Source organism: Ceratotherium simum, chromosome 25 (genome assembly GCF_057802395.1).
Source record: "Ceratotherium simum simum isolate JZ-2026a chromosome 25, ASM5780239v1, whole genome shotgun sequence".
Taxonomy (NCBI): Eukaryota; Metazoa; Chordata; class Mammalia; order Perissodactyla; family Rhinocerotidae; genus Ceratotherium; species Ceratotherium simum.
The window spans coordinates 29,584,378-29,606,954 of record NC_141924.1 but is presented as its reverse complement, the minus strand read 5'-3'; the positions used below and the strand labels follow the sequence as shown (position 1 = coordinate 29,606,954).

The 22,577-nt window shown below is 39.1% G+C and overlaps 1 long non-coding RNA gene across 3 annotated transcripts in view; it reads left to right on the top strand.

The window, feature by feature from the left end:
• LOC147913763 (uncharacterized) overlaps positions 1-22,577 on the top strand; it is a 105,189-nt gene that overhangs the window by 39,191 nt on the left and 43,421 nt on the right. For all 3 annotated transcript variants that reach the window (XR_015556394.1, XR_015556393.1, XR_015556395.1), the window contains 2 exons: positions 8,673-8,924; positions 13,712-13,775. This is a non-coding gene — a long non-coding RNA (uncharacterized LOC147913763). The remainder of the gene's footprint in view (positions 1-8,672; positions 8,925-13,711; positions 13,776-22,577) is intronic.

Here is a 22,577-nt window from a genome sequence, read left to right as displayed (position 1 = left end):
ACTGTCTATAGAAGCATCCAGGTTCTCCTCCACATGGTCCCTCATATGACTTGGGCCTCTTACACTATTAAAACTGGCTTTCCAAGTGAAGCACTCCAAGTGTGAAGGTAGAAGCTATAGATCTTTTATGGCCTAATCTTGGAAGTTACACAGTGTTACTTCCATCACTTTCTAGTGATCAAAATAAATCACTGGCAAAGAATTTAATTCATCACAGATATCATGATATCTGAATCCATATAAACCCAAAAGTATTCATTAAGTTGGATGCCATTATTTTTAATGCTTCCCTCCTTTAAGTCCTTCTGTAACTGGAGATAAATTTTAGTGCATTTGGTTACATTTTTTGCCAAGCTTGAAGTCTTCTTTTTTCTTGAAGTTTCACCTATGCAACTGGCCAAATATATCAGACTATTGAAGATTTACTGAAAATAGAATTTTAAAAAATTTTCTACATATCTTCTAAAACACAATGGATTCTTAGAAGAGTGGATCAAGTGTTTTGAAGAATGAAAGGAAGCTAATCATAAACCTAACCAAGAACTGAGTGGCTTGATGATTCAAATTTGTAAGGTTACCAAAGCCAGTCTCATAGGCATCTTGATACAGTAACGGAAATATAGCTGGGTTAGATATAGACTGGAATGCCACACTGTCAAATCTAGGGAGGGTCTATTGGTCAGTGGACATCACAGGAAGAACACAGGACATAGGATCTGTGTCAGTTATGATGCTCCCAGCTGCAAGAAACAGAAAACCTAATTTAATGAGATTTATCACTTCACAAAATAAGAATTCTTGAGTTTGGTGTTTGCAGGATTGCTTGATTTAATAGCTCAATCATGTCAAGGGCCTGATTCTTTCCTTCTCTCTGGGCATTACCCTCACAGTGGGTGGCAATATATTGTGTTTCCCAGATCCAAACATCAAATCCTCACATGGCAAAGTCTAAGGGTAGAGCAGAAGATCAGGTGAGGGGAGGAGGAGCGATGGCTCTGTTTCCCTCATCTCTCTCTCTTTCTTTTTATTTGGGAAGAAAAATATTTCCCAGATACCACTTATAAGATTTCTTCTTATGTCTCATTGGTCAGAAGTGGTCCCATGCCCATTCTTCATCCCTTCACCAGCCTGGAAGTGAATTAACTGTAGTCCAGTTGAGCCAATGCTCTGGAACTCTGGGGAAGGCTCTATCTTTCTTGAACACATCATTATCTGATATCTGAATAAAATTGGAGTTGTACTCTCAAGGAAGAAGGGAGATGTGGCTATTGAGGGGCAGTTGACAGTGTCTGCCAGCCTGATTCTTAAAATGGCGGCATGGTTCTGTGAGATTGCTCCATCTAGAGTAGTACCTCTTCAGAAGCTAGAAGTGCAAGGACATGGTGCAGACCAGCGAGGCGTAGGGCCCTAGACCAATAGGCGGGGGTTCAGGACAGTGTCAGCAGAGAATGAAACAGTAGCAGAGAGCAACTTAGATTTGTTGAGCACCTACTATGAGCCACACCATACTAGGCACTCCCTTTCCAACATCATATTTACTACTCAAAAGAGAAGCTGTTATTATCTCTGTTTTAAGAACAGGACTCAGAGAGAAAACTGTTGGGAGTTATCGAAGCTAAAAATTAAAACTCATGTCTTTTAACTAAGGGTCTGGCTCAACACCACCATATTGATGGGAGCTATTTCATGCTAAATACCCCTCATTCTCTATTTACCTCTCCAACATCCTCGCCATCTTAATGACCCCCACACCACTGTTGAAAGGGAGGAAGGCGGTGAGCAATAAGAACCAGAAGCCTCCAAATTTTCCAATGTGTCCCAATTCACCCTCTCAAAGTTCTGTACTGAGGGAATAACGAGAAAAGCCAAAAGCAAGCAAACAATGGTGACAGTACATTGTGGTCTTTTATTTAATGTCATTGACCTCATCAATTTGACCAATTTAAGGTGAAGTGATGGTTGGATACATCATCATCAAGGGTGAATACCCTGAATACTCAGAATAAAACTCAAATTCTTTTTGAAATTCAGAATTATTTTGATATTGGATATTTTCACGGTTAACAGTACTGAAAGACCTCACTGCATAAATGCTTTGACCTCAGAAATTTGGTGAGATATAGAAGGAGATTACCTGTATGTCCTTATTCTTTCGAGCTGTCTGATGGAAAAAGTGGATGGATGATTGACCTCTGTGATAGAGGACATTTCAACAAGAAAACAATCACTAGACTCTTCATATAGCTTTCTCGACTAGGCAGCCAAGTTTATCAAAGATTATTATGCTTTCCTCTGAATCTTCAGGAGGCCACTGTATAAAGGCTCCTCTCTTTGGGAAACCTTTCAAAAGATGCTTATTCTAGGAGGCTTTCTTGGGGGACGAAGGCAGCCAGGGGTCAATCTTGGTAGGATATTTTCAGCCCATAGATTAGCCTGTTTATGGGCCCACAAACACATTCCCTTCTGTAAAATAGAGTGAAACAAACTTACATCACTCCCCATAACATATTCTAACATATAATGTTTCTTTCATTGATATACAAGCTATTTTGTAGGATGGCAAACATCCAGAAGGAATTGCAAAATTCAGGCAATTACTCAGATCCTCTAATCCCAAAATGTTTTACTATTCATTGTATTAAAATATTTTGCAAATGGCTGCATCATTATCTAGATTTTGCAGCTTTATCCTAAAAACATTGCTATTTAGATGGTGCTTCAGCTCAGGCCTGCATAAGTGGTATCATATTTATAACTCTTTATTTTATTTTATTTTTTTGCTTCAATTGCTTGTTTTTAGTAAAATAGATCAGTAACTTGGTGATAATGGATCATGAAACAAAGAAACAGTAACAAGAAAAACTACCCAGTGGTGCCTTTATCCTAGTTTCTCTTGGCTCAAAACATCTTTAAAAGTGGCAAGCATTTCCCCAGGGAGATCATCCAACCACAGTTTGAAAAAATAGTGCTTTTTAGAAGCCTTTGGTTGTGAGAATGAATTGAGGTGATTACCAGGATTCTTGTTTGGCCAGAGTCTTTGTTCCATTAGTAAAATGGAAGCAGTGAAATATGGAAGAAAAACAAATTTTAATAAAAGAAAAGCAACTCAAATAAAAACACATTGCACTGGCTGTAGTGGTCCTTAGATTCTGGTAAATTAGAGCAATTGTCCCCAGAGCCCATGTTTGAGGGGTGTGTGTGTGTGTGTGTGTGTGTGTGACACAGGCACGAGTTGCAGAGGAGGAGAGGCCATTCTGCAGCTGGGCATCTGGAGGAGAAAAATCCCTCCAGCTGTTGCCGAACAAGAGTGGGGTCTAATTCCTACATAATGCAGGCAGTCAATTACTCATGCCCATGCACATTATCAGACATATATGTGGCAGAGGGAGCAAATAGCCGTTTTCAACCTCCAGTCCGTCTAGGGAGGCTAGAATGAAAGGCTCTTTTGTCCTTTTGTGTACTTTGAAGGTGAGTCTGCAATTTGGTCTGCAAGTAGGGCCTGAGAGAAACCCTGGCTCCTTTGGGGAGCCCCTCCTTGACCAGTCTGGAGGGGCACATTTTAAAGCATATGTATGTATCTGATGATTAACTCACTTCCACAGGAAGCACAAACTCTCTGCTTAATTTCTCTTAGGATTTCACGCACAATGCTGTCAGAAAAACGTATCCTAAGCTTTTTCATCACCTACTCTTTCTATTCAATTCTTCTTCAGCCATCGTGATCAGGAAGAAATTAATTTCCTGCTTTAGTGAGGAAAGTTTCAGCTTCCAAAATGGACCAGACTTTACTTCCTGCTCCATCTTTTCAACCGCTTTTCCTTTGGACCATATAAAAAAAATTCTGTAATGATAAGGGTACAATTTTAGAGCTGCTTTACAAGCTAAACCTGCCTGCCACCTTGCACTGAATTATTAAATTGTGTGGTAACATGTTTGAGAGATATCTACAGAAACTCAGAAAGCTGTTCAGTGTACAAATTTCTCAAGCTCTGGGCCGGCCCGGTGGCTTAGCGGTTAAGTGTGCGCACTCCACTACTGGCGGCCCGGGGTTCGGATCCCAGGCTCGCACCGACGCACCACTTCTCTGGCCATGCTGAGGCCGCGTCCCACATACAGCAACTAGAAGGATGTGCAACTATGACATACAACTATCTACTGGGGCTTTGGGGGGAAAAAAAAAGGAGGAGGAGGATTGGCAATGGATGTTAGCTCAGAGCTGGTCTTCCTCAGCAAAAAAAAAAAAAAAAAACATTTATTGAGCTCATAAGTTGTGAGTACATATGATGAATCTATACAGTGATATTTATCATCATCCCTGCTCCCATTTCCTCTTTCTAGAATCTTCATGCTCTCCTTGCTGCTTCAATCCACAGGGTATAGTAAAGACAAACATGTTACATTGTCACTCTGATCCTAGGTCAGGGGTGATTGGTTCAGGGTTGACTGATAAAATAGGATATTTTTTTCCTTAAGACAAAGAAAATAGGCCGATCTTTCTATTCAGAGCTGTAGAGTTCCAAAGATGTTGGCTGTAATATATTCCACATGTGGCAAAGAGAAAGTGAATCCTAACAGCTGTGTTGTCCTTGGTTGCAATTTTTTTCTGAGATCAAGTAATATTCTTTTCTTAGGTTCCGTGAAACATCTCAGTAGCCTCATTCATAATAAATCATCTTCTACCTTTAAGCTAGTTTGAATTGAACCTCTGTCCCTTGCTAGGAAAAGAGTCCCAAGTAACACAGGAGCTATCTTTCAAAAGAAAGTCAAACTTTGCTCCTGGTGTGGGTCTGTGTTCCTCACTGTGAAGTGAGGCAGCAGATTATTTAGAGAAAAGACAGCAGCATTTAGTGCCAAAAGTTGTTTTAAATTCCTGTTTCATCTTTTACTAGCTCTGTGCCCTTGGGTAAAACACTTAGCCTCTCTGATAATATTATCTCCCTTGCAATATTGTTTTTAGGTTTAGAAATATGTAAAGCAGTAGCATTATAATAGGTATCCAATGAATGGTAACTATACTCTAAAAATAACTATTGCAGTTATTTAAAAACAACTTTCCAAAGTGTAAAAGTACAAAGCAAGACGAGGAGTTTACTCAGCCCCCTTTTTCTTCTTGGCTCCCTTGCTTCTTCCCTCCTTTTCTCTCTCTCTCCCTTTCCTCCTTCCTTTTCAGTTTATATCCCTTTCAGAGAGCCAGGGATTGTGCAGGAATTCAAGTACTCACTCATTTGGTTGCTAGGAAGGAGCTGGAGGGTTAGTGTAGAACTCCTTTTGAACACATATTGTTGCCAGAACAATTTCTCACTTGTTTCAGATCCACTGCTTCTGGGTTCAATATTTTCAGTACTATAACCCTCTGTCTTGGGTTGGGGTCCTCAAGGATTCAGAGGCAGAGACACACATACAGTGGTTAACTGGGGAGAACTTGTGGGAACAAGATCTGCGTGGGTGAGTGAGCAACAGGATGGAGCAGAGGGAGAGGCTGGCCTGGGATGCAGATGTCACTGGGGCCTCAGTCCATCCCCCACCAGGGAGCTCTAGAGCTGGGATGGGTCTTCAGAGTTATCCCAAACAGAGGCAAGGTGGCAGGCCTTTGTGCCCCTGCATGCAGGATGAATCCCGGGTTGCTGGCTACTCCTAGGAGAGGATGTAACATGAGGTGAGGCAGTTCCCTTTAAAGAGAAGTCTTGGAGAGGGACTCAGTTGTGATCAGTCAGCAGCTAGCACTCCCAGCAGCTGGAAGAATGAGTCCCTAGATCCCGAAGAGGGCATCTGACAGGCGCATCATAGCATCCACCGCTCTGCAATTCAGGAGTGTGTCTTTTAATCCATCATTGTAGTAACTGAAATTGAGCAAAGGGCTCTTTTTGAGACAGAGGAGTGAATCACGAAAGCATCTTAAGAACATATTTTTAAAACATCACTCTTTGCTTCCTTAATCTCAGAGTATCTGCTGACTTCTACGATTTGGGAAAAATATTCTTCAGCACAGTCTACTACAGGAAAAATATTCCTGGTGGCAGAAAGTGATAGGAAGATGTTACCAATTATAGTCTCACTTCTACTGTCCAAATGAGGTGCTAAATTCCATGTGTTGAGGCCATCACTTCCTTTTTAGGATGGTGCATTTTAAATCCCTAGATAGACAGATTGTAGGAAATGTATCCAGTAGTCTCTGTAATCCTGTAGGGCACCGAGATTCAGCACAGGCTGGGAAAGGACTCGATGTACCACACTGATGAGGCAGGAAATTCAGGGCCCTTAAGGACTGGATGGAATGGATTAATAAAAAAGAGAGAAATAAATAGAGGAGAATTTAAAATTTCACCCTACCTTATTTTATATCTCATTCAAAACAGGATGACACTCTACTTGATTATTTTAATCAAGTCGGAAATAGTTCTCATTTGAGGACATCTGAATGATTCATTCCAGGCTTTATTTGGGTCCCAAGGCTGGGGCATTTCTCCCTAAACAATTCTGCTGTGGGATTTCCACACTCAGGACTTTGTTGAAGACTCGATTCTTCCTTCACTTATGGGTTCTAATGACACGAAAAGTCATTGAGTGGTTCTATTTATGTTTTCCAATAATATTTTTGCTACTATTGTGCCTATTTAAACATCAGGTCAAATGATTAAGTTCAGAATGGGAGGAAATATTATTTATGAAGTTGTTTAGCATCAAGCCTTCCAAAAAACTTACTGATAGAAAAATTATCCTTTTAAGCTAATCATAATGATTTATGTACGACGGTGATATTTGTGGGTTTGGATGCCCAGAATTTTTCTTTCTCCTGGAAACTATTGGCCTTCTAATCTCATCCATATGGTTTTATTAAGGAATATGAAGTTTTTACACGACTATGCCCTGCCCTTGCCATAGTTGGTTGTTCTAGGAGTGTGCATCTGACCAAGGCGGGGTCAACGTTTTCTCTTCCCAGATTTTAAAGATTTTATTTATTTTTATTTTTTCCCCCCAAAGCCCCAGTAGACAGGTGTATGTCATAGCTGCACATCCTTCCAGTTGCTGTATGTGGGACGCGGCCCCAGCGTAGCCGGAGAAGTGGTGCGTGCCCGGGATCCGAACCCGGGCCGCCAGCAGCGGAGCGCATGCACTTAACCGCTAAGCCACGGGGCCGGCCCATCTTCCCAGATTTTAAAAACTGGAATGAGGGCAGAGAAGTCAGACTCTCATTGCCAGTGGGAACTCGGTGTAAACTTTGGGGACCATAGGTGGTCTTGGTCTACATATTGGATGTAGAGCATGCCAATATGTAGAGAGAAGCAAAGAAGAGAGAAAATAACAGATGGAGAGGGAGAGAGTGGGCAATGTATAAGTAACTATTTCCATTTTTTTCCCAACACTTAAATGAATCTCTAACCTTTGCAAAGTTTGACTGGTCAGCCTTTATTTGATTATTTCAAATACCTCAACATCCTTCCCACGAATGCTCCTTTCTGCTGGTACAAGTTGTGTTTCTACCATCTGTAATTAAATAACAATTAACAGCTAAATAAACACGCACAAAACAGAATCTAAGCCTCTCTTTCCCTTAAACCAGTGGTATATTAGTTTCTTAGGACTGCAATAACAAATAACCACAAATTTGGTGGCTTAAAACCATAAATTTATTCTGTCACAGTTCTGGAGGCCAGAAGTCCAAAATCAAGGCATTGGTAGAGCCACACTCTCTCCAAAGGCTCAAAGGAAGAATCCTTCCTTGCCTCCTCCTGTTTCTGGGGGCTAAAGGTTTTCCTTGGCTTGTGGCAGCTATATGCCAATTTCTGCCTCTGTCTTCAGTATCTCTCTTTCTGAGTCTATGTATCCTCCAAATCTCCTCTGCCTCTCTCTTATAAGGACACCAGTCATTGGATTTAGAATCCACATAAATCCAGGATTATCTCATCTTAAGATCCTTCGCTACATCTATAAAGACCCCCTTCCAAATGAGGCCACATTTACAGGACAGTTCCTGGTGAAATTATCTTTTGAGGAGTCACTATTCAACCCACTACAATTAGCTCTCAATCAAGGGTGATTTTGCCCCCCAGGGTCATTCTGCCTGGAAATATGTTTGGTTGTCACTAATTGGGTCAGTAGTGGTACTGACATGTAGGGGATAGAGGCCAGGGATGCTGCCCACCATCCTAAAATGCACAGGACAGTCCCCTACAACAAAGAATTATCTGGTCCCTAACATCACTAGTGGTTGAGAAACTGTGCTTTACACATGTGACTATTGTGATAATATACAAATCTGGTTACTGCTGACTGTGGACATCTAATATAAGTGATAACCAAATGCTGAGGCTGACCTCATAGAACTGGCTGTCTATCACTGAGAGAAGTCATTACTACATAATTTAATAATAAATGCAATTGATATAAGTGACATGAAGCAGAATAGTCACCTAATTATTTCACACGTGTAAAGTTGTATGGTCCCCAAAGATCTTGTATTCTTATTTCCACAAGCTTAAGATTAATATTTTTCATATTTTAATCTTTCTGAAATCTGAAATGTGTATAATATATATTCAATTCAGCATTGATTCTTATTTTGCCTTAAAAACCAGTATTAATTTGACGGTGCTTCTTAAAATACATATCTTAGAATCAAAGACATAATATCATAATGTATATTTATCTTTTTTCTCTTTTTTGTGAGGAAGATCAGTCCTGTGCTCACATCTGCCAATCCTCGTCTTTTTTTTGCTGAGGAAGACTGGCCCTGGGCTAACATCCATGCCCATCTTCCTCCACTTTATATGGGATGCCACCACAGCATGGCTTGACAAGCGGTGCATCGGTGCGCGCCCAGGATCCGAGCCGGCGAATCCCCGGGCCACTGCAGCGGAGAGCACACACTTAACCACTTGCGCCACCGGCCCGGCCCCTATATTTACCTTTTAAAAAGCATTGAGGTGAGTAGATAGAAAGTGCTTTTTAAATTCTTTTTTTTGGGGGGGTACAACTTGCAAGGCCTTACACAAGACGTATTGAATCAGAATCTCTGGAGGTGAGACCTGGAATCTTAGCATTTTAACAGGTTTCCCAGGTGACTGACCTTTAGATAATCCAGTAGGTGTTCACTTTCCAAATTCGGAGATTATTGATATGAAGAAAATACTAGGTTTGGAGAGAGGGTTTAAGTCCTGCACTAATTCTCTGACCTTGGGTAAGCTAATTAACCTCTCTGGCCATCACTTTCTTCATTCAGATGGTGGTTCTCAAACTTCAGTGTGCATTAAGATCACCTTGACTGTTGCAAAAATTATCTCAGAGAATCCATGAGTCCATAATGATATCAACTAATGGATGGATAAATAAATAAAAGAGAAGGGACAGCTCTTCCTGATAGTAGAATGCCAGGTACTACATATAGAAGGCATGGTAGAGTTAAAAAATCATCAATAAATGCTAAAACCAATGGTAAAAATTTGATGAAGAACAGGATATTTATATACTTTCAAAGTAACTCCCCACAAATTACTTATTAATTGCAAAGAGAAAAATAGTAACTCTATGGTAGACAAACTTGGCAGACACTACCTTAACTAAGTGACCAAAGCTAATATCACCAACATTGTGACAAAGTGACATCATGTGCCTCCTGATCTGATGCGCCAAGAAGAACACAATGCCACTTTAGTGATATTCCTGCTGAAAATGCATAGCTTACATTTAATTTTGACGAATCATCAGACAAACCCAATGAAGGGCATTCTACAAAATAACTGGCATGCACTCTTCAGAAATATCAAGGTCAAGAAACACAAAGAAAGACTGAGGAACTCTTCCAGAGTAAAGAGATTAAAGAGACATGACAATTAAATATGAGGTATGACCCTGCACAGGACAGTTGACAAAATTCGAATATAGAATGTGGATTAGATAATAGTAATGTATTAATATTAAATTTCTTGATTTTGATAATTGGACTGTAGTTATGGAAAAGAATTGTCTTGTTCTTAAAAAATCCATACTGAAGTATTTAGGGTTAAAGGGACACGATTTCTGCGATCTACTGTCACATGGTTTTGAGAAAGAAAAAAATTTATCTATCTATCTATCTATCTATCTATCTATCTGTCTATCTATCTGTCTGTCTATTATCGTCTATATATCTAGACAGAGATATAACAGTGAAGCAAATGATGTCAAAATGTAAAAATTGGTTAATCTGGGGATAGAGGAGTTCTTTATACCATCCTTGCAACTTTAAGTATATACCAAATCAAAAGTTAAATAAGAATCTCTTTCCCCACTTTTTGGAGATGAATACTGACTACTTACGTGCTGACAAGAATAAAGACAATGAGAAAAGTAGTAAGAGCAATGGATAGAGTTTAGTTGAAAGAGTTTTTTCCTGATTAAAGATTTTCATTATTTTTTATTTTTAAAATTTTGGGGAAGGCAATCAGCACACTCACTATCAGAAACTGAGTTCATGCACCAGAAAGGAGAAACAGCAAATGTAATAAACGCAGTTTTGAGGGAAGTTCTTGGAAATGCCCTAGGGGAGGGGTCTCATACTTTAGTGTGCATAAAAATCACGGGGACCTTGTTAAACGCAGATTCTGATTCAGCAGGTCTGGAGCAGGCCGAGATTCTGCGTTTATAACAAGCTCTCAGGATGCTACTGTTTGAACACCACACCTTGAAAAGCCATTCTGAGTTTAGAGCAAGTATAGAAACTGCCACCTGTTTTTATAAAGTTTAATTGGAACACCCAGCCATGTACATTTGTTTACATATTGTCTATGGCAGAGTTGAGTGGTTGCAACAGAGACCTTATAGCCCACAATACCTTACATGTTTATTATCTGGCCATTTTACAGAAAAAGTTTAAGGACCCCTGGTCTAGAGTGATTAAAAATCACAGAATCTGGAATCAGAATGTCTGTGTTTGCATTCTGGCTTTGCCTCGCATGAACTTTGTGGCTAGGGTCAGTCAGCTTCTCTGAGTCATTTTCCTGTGTAGGGAGGGGATGATAATAGTACGTGCTTCATAGAGCTCTTGGAGGATTAAGCAAAACAATACAGGTAAAGAATTTAGCATACAAATGTAAGTGTGCCTAATTTACCTGGGGAGCCTGTTAAAAGTCTCATTTCCTAGGCTCCACTTCCAGTGATTTGATTCAGGAGGTCTGGGGTGAAGCCTGGGAATCTGTGTTTGAAACATGCTTTCCAGGGGATTCTGATGCAAGTGATCCATAGGCCACACTTGGAGGCAAACATTTAGCAAGTTCTTGTGTTCACCGCATGTTCATGCCCACTCCCCCCAATTTTCCTCCTTCCCCTCCTCCCTCTTCTCATTATCTTTATCATCTCCAGGCAATTGAAGCTCTGTCTTGCTGTCCTCCATCCTTTCTGACTCCAGGTGCTCCAAATTAACCAGCCCTTACACCCAAGTTTGCTTTCCAACTTGTCCCCATGACTCCAGCTTTAGACTTTTGTTCCTAACTTATCAACAACTCTATGAAATGGACCTTTTACTCACTTCATGCTCAGAATTCCTTTTGGGTGATTATGATTTCTCCCCCCTGTTTATCTGTTATTGCCCTCTCTTAACTCCATCTTAAGACAGCACTCTGCAAATTCAGCCTGGCTGTGACCTAGACTCATCTCCTAGGTGGGGCTTGACCTCATTCATTTGGGAGGAATTGGAGAGGACCATTGAGTGTGGGTAAGTAGTTCCTTTGCCTGAGGACAGTTGATGGATCAGCTGAATATCTGGTCCACAGGTGATCTAAGAAGGTTATTGTGGCTTCTAAACAGATGGCCCCTTCCTTTGAAAGTACTTTGCCCTAATAGTAGCAAATTCAAAGTTTCTTGAAAATCAATGTTCTTCATATCTTACCTTATATTATATATTGACTAATATAACAGTAGATTTTGCAAAAGGTTTCCCAACTGCCCCTCACTCCCGCCCACACACCTACACACACGCAAAGAAAAAACTTCACTGAATTGAACAGATTTTGGTATTTCTGTCAAAGGAAAGTCACAAAATGAATAATAAAAGTCTTAATGTCACAATTTCTTAAGAATGTTTTTTACCTGCTGAGAATTCAGTGGTGTCTAGTAATTTTTCATTAGGTACCAGTAATTAGCTTGGAAGTTAACAAACTCAGACACTAAATCTTTCTGAGTAGCCTCAAATTACCCTTTCACATCCCAATTACTGAAGGACTAAAAGGTGTCATTTCTGAAAACATAATCAGAAAGTGTTAAAGCTCATTTCTGAGCTAATTGAAAGTCACATTTGAATATCTTTTTTACAGTTTAGAATTTCTACTCTAGAGCTACCTTTGACCCCTGATTAGATTATTCTCAGGGTATGATTTTTTTCCTCTCTACAAGCCAAAGCAGGTGGAATACTGTGCTTAACAAAAGTCTGAGATATTTTGCAACTGCTTTTAGTTTTTTCTGACAAAAAGAAGAGTCATATTTATCTCATCTTATGTCTAGTCATAGAGATGATCATTGCTTTAGTTTAAGAAAATGAGGCCCTGACTATATATACAGTTTTGACTGAAATTCACTTAATCAAGCAGAAATGGCTACATTAGGTTATTATGTTTATATTTCATTATTCCTTTTTAATACATGATGTGTTTGTTTAACTTTTTTTTCACTTTTAGCAGCATGTTGAATTATAAATTATTTTCCTTTCTTTCCTGTCTATGATCTCACTCCCACCTTATTCTATAGGTATAGAGCATATCAGTGTATTGAAGCCAAGGTTTAAAGATGGAAAGTTGAAAGAATAGAGATAGTCACATTAAGGCTTATGAGAGCATGAGGAAAAAATTAATCTTGTATTTGCCCATCTTTTTTCTTTTGGAAAATCATGAAAATCCAAATATGAATAAAATAGAAAAAAATCAACATTCTTTCCAGTCTAAGAGAAAATTTTGGTATCACAGCAATGCTACCATTTATTACTTTTTTGCCAAGCTGTGTGCTAAACAATTCATTCATTCACTTACTTGTTCCCTTTTTCAATAATTCAAAAAATATTAGTTGAACAGCTGCTCTGTTCACTGTTCTTAGCACCCAGGGACTGGGGATGAAACAAAGTTCCTCCTCCTATGAGAGAAGACATTCTAATCTTAGAAGAGAGACAGTAAGCATAGAAACAAATACATAATGTGTTAAGTTTGATATAAAAGGGAATGGGGAGAGAGGAGGGTGGGAGTGCCATCTTATGTAGGCTCTTCAACAAAGGCTGTTTAATAAGCTAGAGTTTGAACATAGATTTGAAGGCAGTAAGAGAGTGAGCCCTGAGGACATCTAGGGAGAAGAATGTTCTAGGTAGAGGGAAGAGGAAATGAGGATTTGCTTGGCATATTCAAGGGAGAGTGTGGCAGCCAGTGTGACTGCAGTGGAGTGAGCATGGATGAGAACAGTAAGAAATGAATCAAGGAGGTGGGTGGGAGGTAGATCACAGAAATCCTCAAGGTCATGATAAGGGCTTTGGAATAAACAAGGGAGAAGGACAGCCATTGGAATACTTTGAGCAAGGGAGGGACACGATGTGAATTAAGTTTTAAAAGGATCATCAGATAGATATGAGGAGAAAAATTGCGGGAGCATAAAGGTGAAAATGGAAAAACCAGTTGGAAAATATTTGTGATTAATGTCTAGGTTGAGAGTGGTGGAGGTTACCTAGCAATTTACCAAACTCATTTCCTTTTTCTCCTAGGCACACAGCTGGACTGTATTTCCTAGTAGGTATGACCATCTCACGGAGTTCTGACTAATGTAATGTAAGTAAAAGTGATGTATGCCACTTCCAGTCCTGGCCCGCAAAGTCTCCCACATGCAACCTCCATGTTTCAGCAGCTTTGATGCCAATGTTGAAGGTACAGAGCCACAAGGATGAAAGAGTCTGGATCCCAGAGTCACTGCTGAGATGGTAGCTACCCATTGACCAAGAGTGTAAAACAAACTTTGGTGTTCAACCACTAAGATATTCTGATGCAACATCCATTATTGCCTAAACTAAGAAGTGATGGGTCGTTTTTCCTTGGACAAAGGCGCTAGAGATGAAGATGATGACAAGTGGTCAGATTCTACATTTATTTAGCAGAGTAACAGGATTTTCTGGGGGTTTGGTTGTGGTGGGAGAGTGAGAGAGGAGCCAAGGATGATCTAAATGTTTTTGCCTTGAACATTGGAGGAAAGCATTGTCGTTTATTGAGAAGAAAGACTGGAGGAGGAATAGTTCTGTAGGGTGGAAAATCAAGAGTATAATTTTGGACATGTTAAGCTTAAGACGCCTGATGTTATCTTCATAACTACCTTATCATATAAATATTGTTATCTTCATTTTTAGCATGAGGAAATAGAGGCTTGGTGAGGCAAGTGATTTGTTCAAGGGACGGTGTTGGGACAGGAATTTGAATCCAGCCTCTGTGACTCAGCACCTGAGGTGACCTCTTCCCCACTCTAGCATACAGTCCTTTCCAAGAACGTATCAGGAGAGCAAATGCACCCACTATATTAAATACATTTAGCAAATAAAAAATATCACAATGAGGTGGTACTCTCTAATTTAGCTAATTTAAAGAAGAAAAGAGAAGGGGAGAGAGTAGAAAGAGGACAGGGAGGAGAGTAAGATGATATAAAAATTACTATATTTTGGAAAAGCAGAATGGGTGTGCATTTTTCTTTTGCATTCTCTGAAATGAAACCTTCCTGCTTATTCTGAAATGGGCATCCATTTGCCTTGAGGAGGATTAGGATTGTTTCAGCAAGAATGCAAAGGGCAAGTTGGAGTAAATATTCTGTCCTTACAATGCAGAGTATTTTAGCATCCTTAGCAAGACAGAAGTTTTGAAAGTAGGACTTTGCAATAAGCAAAGGATCTATTTCTAAACTCTCTTGGATACCATTAATATTAAAAGGCAGCCCTAGCCTACCAGATCATGGAATTTCTTCTAGAGTTTAGTGAGGACACCTCTTCTACCATTTAGACTGAACTGTGAGGCTTAGTGCTCTTAGGAAGAAGGACACTATGACTTAGGGGAAATCTATGCCAGAGACCTAAATAAGGAGAAAGCCTGCTCCTTCTACTCCAATGATCTACTGGAGGAGAGTGGAAATTGAAAGAGAGTAAAGAAACTTGATATCTATATCTAAGTCCTAGCATCAATTTCTTTCTCTTGGGCTAGAATCTTGATCAAGGGAGAGCATGATAAATTCATTTTGGTGTGTAAGGCCTTGCTTAAGGCATCTATGTTGGTGGGCTACTTCACCAGGATAACCTGAGGGAGGTTGCAGTGTTTTAGAGAGAGCACACCTTGTGGCATGGAGCTGTGTCCAGCATGACATGGGAGCAATAATGCCATCTTGACAGAGGGAGACAACTCAATAGATGAGGTTGAAAAAGTTCCCCTGCTTGCTGGTAGCCTAAGCAGTGGTGCAGGGACTTTAAATGTCCCCATGTGTCCTGAGGAGGTGACAGAGAAGTCCTGAGAGAGTGGTGGGCCAGCTGAGTCCTGAGGTTGGAACAATGAGGCTACAGAATGCAGGACTTTGCTTCTGGATGCTGCAAATTCAAAATTTAGATGTGAGTTCTAAGTTATATAGGCATGTCTCAGCTGATGATCCGGAAACTAGACCAAATTAGCAACTTCATGGCAGGAACCAGTGAAGACCTTCTGACAGTCTGCAGATCAGAGGTCCCCGACCAAGTCTATCAAATTGTGAGCTGTCACTCCCCCCTACACAGATGACATCTTGAAGATGAACAAGGAGAAGGAAAGAAAAATCTAAAAGACTGAGACATTACCTGGAATACAGTGAATCATTCAAAAGAGAATATTTAAATGGAAACATTGGGACACCATTATTTGATACATTTAAAATCTGCCTCCTTGTCTCCCAGTGGGGTTAGGATTCACAAGGAAGATTTGATCAGTTATAGAAAAGCACAGAAGGTTTTTTCTTTTCCCACTTAATTCTCTACACATGTTAAATTTATGGCCCATTCCACCACTGAGTTTTTATTCAAATGTTACTCTTTCTCTAAGTCCACAAAGACGAATTGTAAATAGAGATAATTCTCTGCTCTACTCTATTGTCTAAGGAAATTTGAATTCTTTTTTTTTTTTTTTTTGTGAGGGAGATTAGCCCTGAGCTAACATCTGATGCCAATCCTTCCCTTTTTGCTGAGGAAGATCTGACCCTGGGCTAATATCCGTGCCCACCTTCCTCTATTTTATATGGGAAGCCGCCACAGCATGGCTTGACAAGAAGTGCATCGACGTGCCCGCAGGATCCCAACCTTCGAACCCCGGGCCACTGAAGCAGAGCGAGCGCACTTAATGGCTGCGCCACCGGGCCGGCCCCAAGATTTAATTTTTTTGATTGGGTTTTTGTTGTTACTTTGTTTTATTTTAACTTGAATTTATCAGGGAATTAAGGGACCTTTAGGTAAACCTCAGCCAGGGTTTCCAGCTAACTATGGTAGCAAGCTAGTGAAATCAAGAAATTCAAACAGTCTCATGAGAAAAATGTACAAGAGAAAGACTATGAATCATTGTGTGCTTGGTACCTTCTGCCCCTCTCCACTCCTCAGCCCTGATTATTATTGCTCAGACTCTTCTCTTTGTGGATTTTCTTGGTTTTGCCCTTGGCTCTTGGTTTGCTGTTTGCTATTGGGTCTTATTTTTTGGATCTGCCATCAACTATTTGGTAGGGCTTCAACTTTCACCACCTCCTGTTCTTAGGGGAGCGAGAGGTTGAGACTGTCTTTTAGGTCCTCTGAAAGAACAGAATGAGGAGTAACCTGTCCCACACCATTAGCCTCCAAACCTCTAGAACTCATCTGCAGCAGTGGTGAGGTCTTTCTAGAACAAGCTCCCATGGGGAAGAGCTCCAAAATTCCATGATGGTAGTGGTTAGACCATGGGGTTCTATTTTCACAGGAGTAGCAGTAGCAGCAATAACAGTAATAAAATTGGCAAGAGAGACAAGCAACAAGTAGATAAAGGAAAACTGACCTAAGTGTGAGAACTAGCTTTCAAAGTCAAATCAGAATGAAGAGACCTGTCACCCAAGCAGAAAACCAGAAAGGAAGATTTTACATATGGAAAATCAAATTCCAGCTATTTCATCTGAATTCAAGCAAAGTCCAGAAGTAGAAACATTTTTGTAATAAAAAAAATATTCTGTTGTGGTGCTGTTTACGTTTGACACTGACTTTAAAAAAAATAGTGTAAAAATTGTCAACATATGCAAAAATAGAAAAGTATGGTAAATCCTCAAGCACCTGTTTAAACAAAAAAAACTCCCACCCTGAAAATGGAAATATGCCTGAGACTCATGAATTTTTTAATGTTTGAGAAGAATCCCACTTATATGATATTTGCAACAAACAAATGTTTTGTGGTTGTTACTGTTAATGTTGTTAGAAATCTAACTTCCTTTCTAGTTCTTATCTGCTAATTATTTTCATTGAAATACAATCAACATATAACATTATATCAGTTTCAGGTGTATGTACAATATAATCATTCAATATTTATATATATTGTGAATAACCCCAATAAATCTAGTTAACATACATCACCATACACAGTTACAAATTTTTTTTCTTGTGATGAGAACTTTTAGGATTACTCTTACCAACTTTCCAATATACAACACAGTATTATTAACTATAGTCCCCATGTGGTACGTTACATCCCCAGGACTTATTTATTTATAACTGGAAGTTTGTATCTTTTGAACATCTTCATCCATTTTGCCCACCCTCCACCCCCACCTCTGGCAACCACCCAACTTTTTTTCCTTTTTCTGTATAACAGAAGGAAAGCAGCCAAGTAGGAGAACCTAAACCTGGAGCTAATGTATGGTCAGGCTGCTGTCCTGCGTTCGCTACACAGCTGCTCCTTGTGGTTCCTCCTTTACCATACGGGGTCAATTAGCTAGACCATTCTGGAATTCTGGAAGAATTCTGTTCCTTACTTCCAAACCCTTCTTAAAGGACAAAAATTTTCACCAGGTTCTGAGAAACCATGTTTCAGATGTGCTGGCTCTATTGCATTATAATACATTTTGGGGTACTGAGCCATTCTACATCTCCCTTTGTTTAAGTAAACTTATCATCCTGTTTCTTGTAACTAGGCAAATTATAATAACAACTGATATTTACTGAAAATTGACCACTTGCTAAGTTCTTTAGGTAGGTTTTCCAATTCAGTCCTCATATTAACCCTATGAAGTAGGTACTATTATTAGCTCCATTTTACTGATGAGGAAATTGAGATGTGGATGGCCAATTACCTTATCCAAGATTTTAAACCTATTGAAAGTGGCAGAGCTGTGTTTTGAACCCAGGCAGGCTGAATCCAGAGTCTAACTTCCTAGACATAAAATCACAGTGCCTCCTACATATCACAGCCCTTGGATCCACAATTAATTAAAAGTCAATAATAACTAATAAACAATTAGTCTACCTACCTTTAAATAATTTAGTTTGGACTTTTTATTCTTTCTTGTTGGAGGTCAGTTCTAAGCAATCACAAATGGAACACATCAGTTCTTCTTGTTAAAGTTTCTAGCATGGTCATATATAGTACATAATACACTGATAGGCTTCTAATGGATTATGTTTTTGTTCTTGAATAACTTTTATTCTTTTTAATAACTTTATTGAGATATCTTTCACATATAGTGTTCTTGAAGTCTTACTAAATATTAACACTAATTTGAATCTAGAAAAAAACTGAGTTATTGTTTTCAAACATTCATAAAGCTTGAATATAATTCCTAGTGCAAGTGAATAATTAATTGACAGCCCTCTGTCAATAGATGAAGAAATTGGTTGTCCTTGGAGCATTCATTTTCGTTCATTTGCTGTGTTATATGTCAGATTGCTCCAGCTGCAGTTTTATAAAAATGCTCCTAATTTCTTAGCCTTGATGGTAAAAATATAGACCATTAATTCATCAAATAGTTTTTGAGTGACTGCTCAATGCTGATTGGTCTCTCACTGGGGAGACAATGATGAATAAGCACAGCCTTTTACTCAAATTTACAAGAGACAAGTGAGGGAGTGGGGCCAATACATAATTAAAGGGCAATGTGTAAAGGGCTATAACAGAGGTATGTGCTAAGCTCTAGAGCACTATGGTAGCGTGAAGGAGAGAGGGAGGGGAAGGAATACTTAAGGATTGAAGAATCAGAAAAGGATTCAGAAAAGAAGTGCCTTCTCTGAAAGGTAGAAGCTGTTCTTTAATTGAAGGACAGTTGAGTACTGATCAGAAAGAGGTGGGTGCAGCGCACCTAAGGAACTGGAAAAAAGAAGAGCAAGCAAAGCCCAAAATCAGTAGAGGGAATGAAATAATAAAAATCAGAGCAGAAAAAAATGAAATAGAGACAAAAAACAACAGAAAAAAATCAATGAAACTAATAGCTGTTTCTTGGAAAAGATAAAAAGAAAATTGACAAACCTTTAGCTAGACTCACCAAGAAAAAAAGAGAGAAGGTTCAAATAAAATCAGAAATGAAAGAGGACAAATTATAATGGACACATCAGAAATACAAAAGATTATAAAAGTATACTACCAAAAGCTGTACACCAACAAATTTGATAATCTAGAAGAAATACGTAAATTCATAGAATCATACAACCTTACAAAACTGAATCAAGAAAACATAGAGAATTTGAATAGACCAACCACCAGGAAGGAGATCGAAACAGTAATCAAAAACCTCCCCAAAATTAAAGGCCAAGACCAGATGGCTTCCCTGGTGAATTCCGCCAAACATTCAAGGAAAATTTACTACCCATCCTTCTCAAGCTCTTCCAAAAAATTGAAGAGGAGAAGTTTCCTAACTCACTCTATGAGGCCAACATTACCCTGATACCAAAACCAGACAAGGACAACACAAAAAAAGAAAATTACAGGCCAATATCACTGGTGAACATCAATGCAAAAATCCTCAACAAAATCCTAGCAAATGGAATAGAACAATGCATTAAAAAGATCATACACCACGATCAAGTGGGATTTATTCCAGGGATGCAGGGATGGTTCAACATCTGTGACTCAATCAATGTGATACACCACATTAACAAAATGAACAATAAAAATCACATGATCATGTCAATAGATGCAGAGAAAGCATTTGACAAGATACAGCATCCATTTACGATAAAAACTCTGAGTAAAAATGGGTATAGAAGGAAAGTACGTCAACATAATAAAGGCCATATATGATAAATCCACAGCTAATATCATTCTCAATGGAGAAAAACTAAAAGCTATCCCTCTAAGAACAGGAACCAGACAAGGGTGCCCACTTACACCACTCTTATTTATCATAGTATTGGAAATCCTAGCCAGAGCAATCAGGCAAGAAAAAGAAATAAAAAGGATCCAAATTGGAAAGGAAGAAGTGAAACTGTCACCATTTGCAGATGACATGATTTTATATATAGAAAACCCTAAAGAATCCACCAAAAAACTTTTAGAATTAATAAATGAATACGATAAACTTTCAGGATACAAAATCAACATACAAAAATCAGCTGTGTTTCTATGTACTAATAATGAAATAGCAGAAAGAGAAATTAAAAATACAATCTCATTTACAACTGCAACAAAAAGAATAAAATACCTAGGAATAAATTTAACCAAAGAGCCGAAAGACCTGTACACTGAAAAGTGTAAAACATTGTTGAAGGAAATAGAAAAGACACAAAGAAATGGAAAGATATTCTGTGCTCTTGGATTGGAAGAATTAACATAGTTAAAATGTCAATACTTCCTAAAGCTATCTATAGATTCAATGCAATCTCTATCAAAGTTCCAATGACATTTTTCACAGAAATAGAACAAACTATCCTAAAATTTATATGGAACAACAAAATACCCCAAATAGCCAAAGGAATCCTGAGAAAAAAGAACAAAGCTGGAGGTATCACTCTCCCTGATTTCAAAATGCACTACAAAGCTATGGTACTGGCACAAAAACAGACACACAGATCAATGGAACAGAGCTGAATGCCCAGAAATAAACCCACACATCTATGGACAGCTAATTTTTGACATGGAAGCCAAAAACATACAATGGAGAAAGGAAAGTCTCTTCAATAAATGGTGTTGGGAAAACTGGATAGCCACATGCAAAAGAATGAGAGTAGACCACTATGTTACATCACACATAAAAATTAATTCAAAATGGATTAAAGACTTGAGCGTAAGACCTGAAATCATGAAACTTCTAGAAGAAAACATAGGCAGTATGCTCTTTGACATCAGTCTTAGCAGCATATTTTCAAGTGCCTTGTCTGACCAGGCAAGGGAAAGAAAATAAAAAATAAACAAATGAGACTACCTCAAACTAAAAGCTTCTGCACAGCAAAGGAAACCATCAACAAAAAGAAAAGACAACCTAACAATTGGGACAAGATATTTGCAAACCATACATCTGATAAGGGATTAACTCCAAAATACATAAAGAACTCATACATCTCAACAACAACAAAAAAACTAACAACCCAATTAAAAAATGGGAAAAAGACCTGAACAGACAATTTTCCAGAGAAGATGTACAGATGACCAACAGGCACATGAAAAGATGTTCAACATCACTATTAAGGAATTTGGAGAGGATGTGGAGAAAAGGGAACACTCATACACTGCTGGTTGGAGTGTAAACTAGTGCAGCCACTAAGGAAAACAGTATGGAGATTCCTCAAAAAATTAAGAGGGCTGGCCCGGTGGCTTAGCGGTTAAGTGCACGTGCTCCGCTACTGGCGGCCCGGGTTCAGACCCCGGGCACGCACCGACGCACTGCTTGTCGGGTCATGCTGAGGCCGTGTCCCACATACAGCAACTAGAAGGATGTGCAACTATGACATACAACTATCTACTGGGGCTTTGGGGAAAAAAAAGGAGGAGGATTGGCAATAGATGTTAGCTCAGAGCCAGTCTTCCTCAGCAAAAAGAGGAGGATTAGCACAGATGTTAGCTCAAGGCTGAGCTTTCTCACAAAAAAAAAAAAATTAAGACTAGAACTACCATGCAATCCAGCTATTCCACTGCTGGATATTTACCCAAAGAACATGAAAACACGAATGTGTAAAGATATATGCACCCTTATGTTCATTGCAGCATTATTCACAAAGGCCAAGACTTGGAAGCAACCTAGGTGCCCATCAAAGGATGAATGGATAAAAAAGACGTGCTATATATATGTATATATATGTATATGTGCACATATACATATATATACAATGGAATACTACTCAGCCATAGAAAAAGATGAAATCTTGCCATTTGTGACAACATGGGTGGACCTTGAGGGTATTATGCTAAGCAAAATAAGTCAGAGGAAGAAAGTCAAATACCATATGATCTCACTCATAAATAGAAGACAAAAACAACAACAAACAAACACATAGAGTCAGAGATTGGATTGGTGCTTACCAGAGAGGAAGTGGGGAGGGAGGAGGGCAAAACGGGCGAATAGGCTCACGTGTGTGGAGATGGATTGTAATTAGTCTTTGGGTGGTGAGCATGATGTAATCTATGCAGACATCAAAATATAAT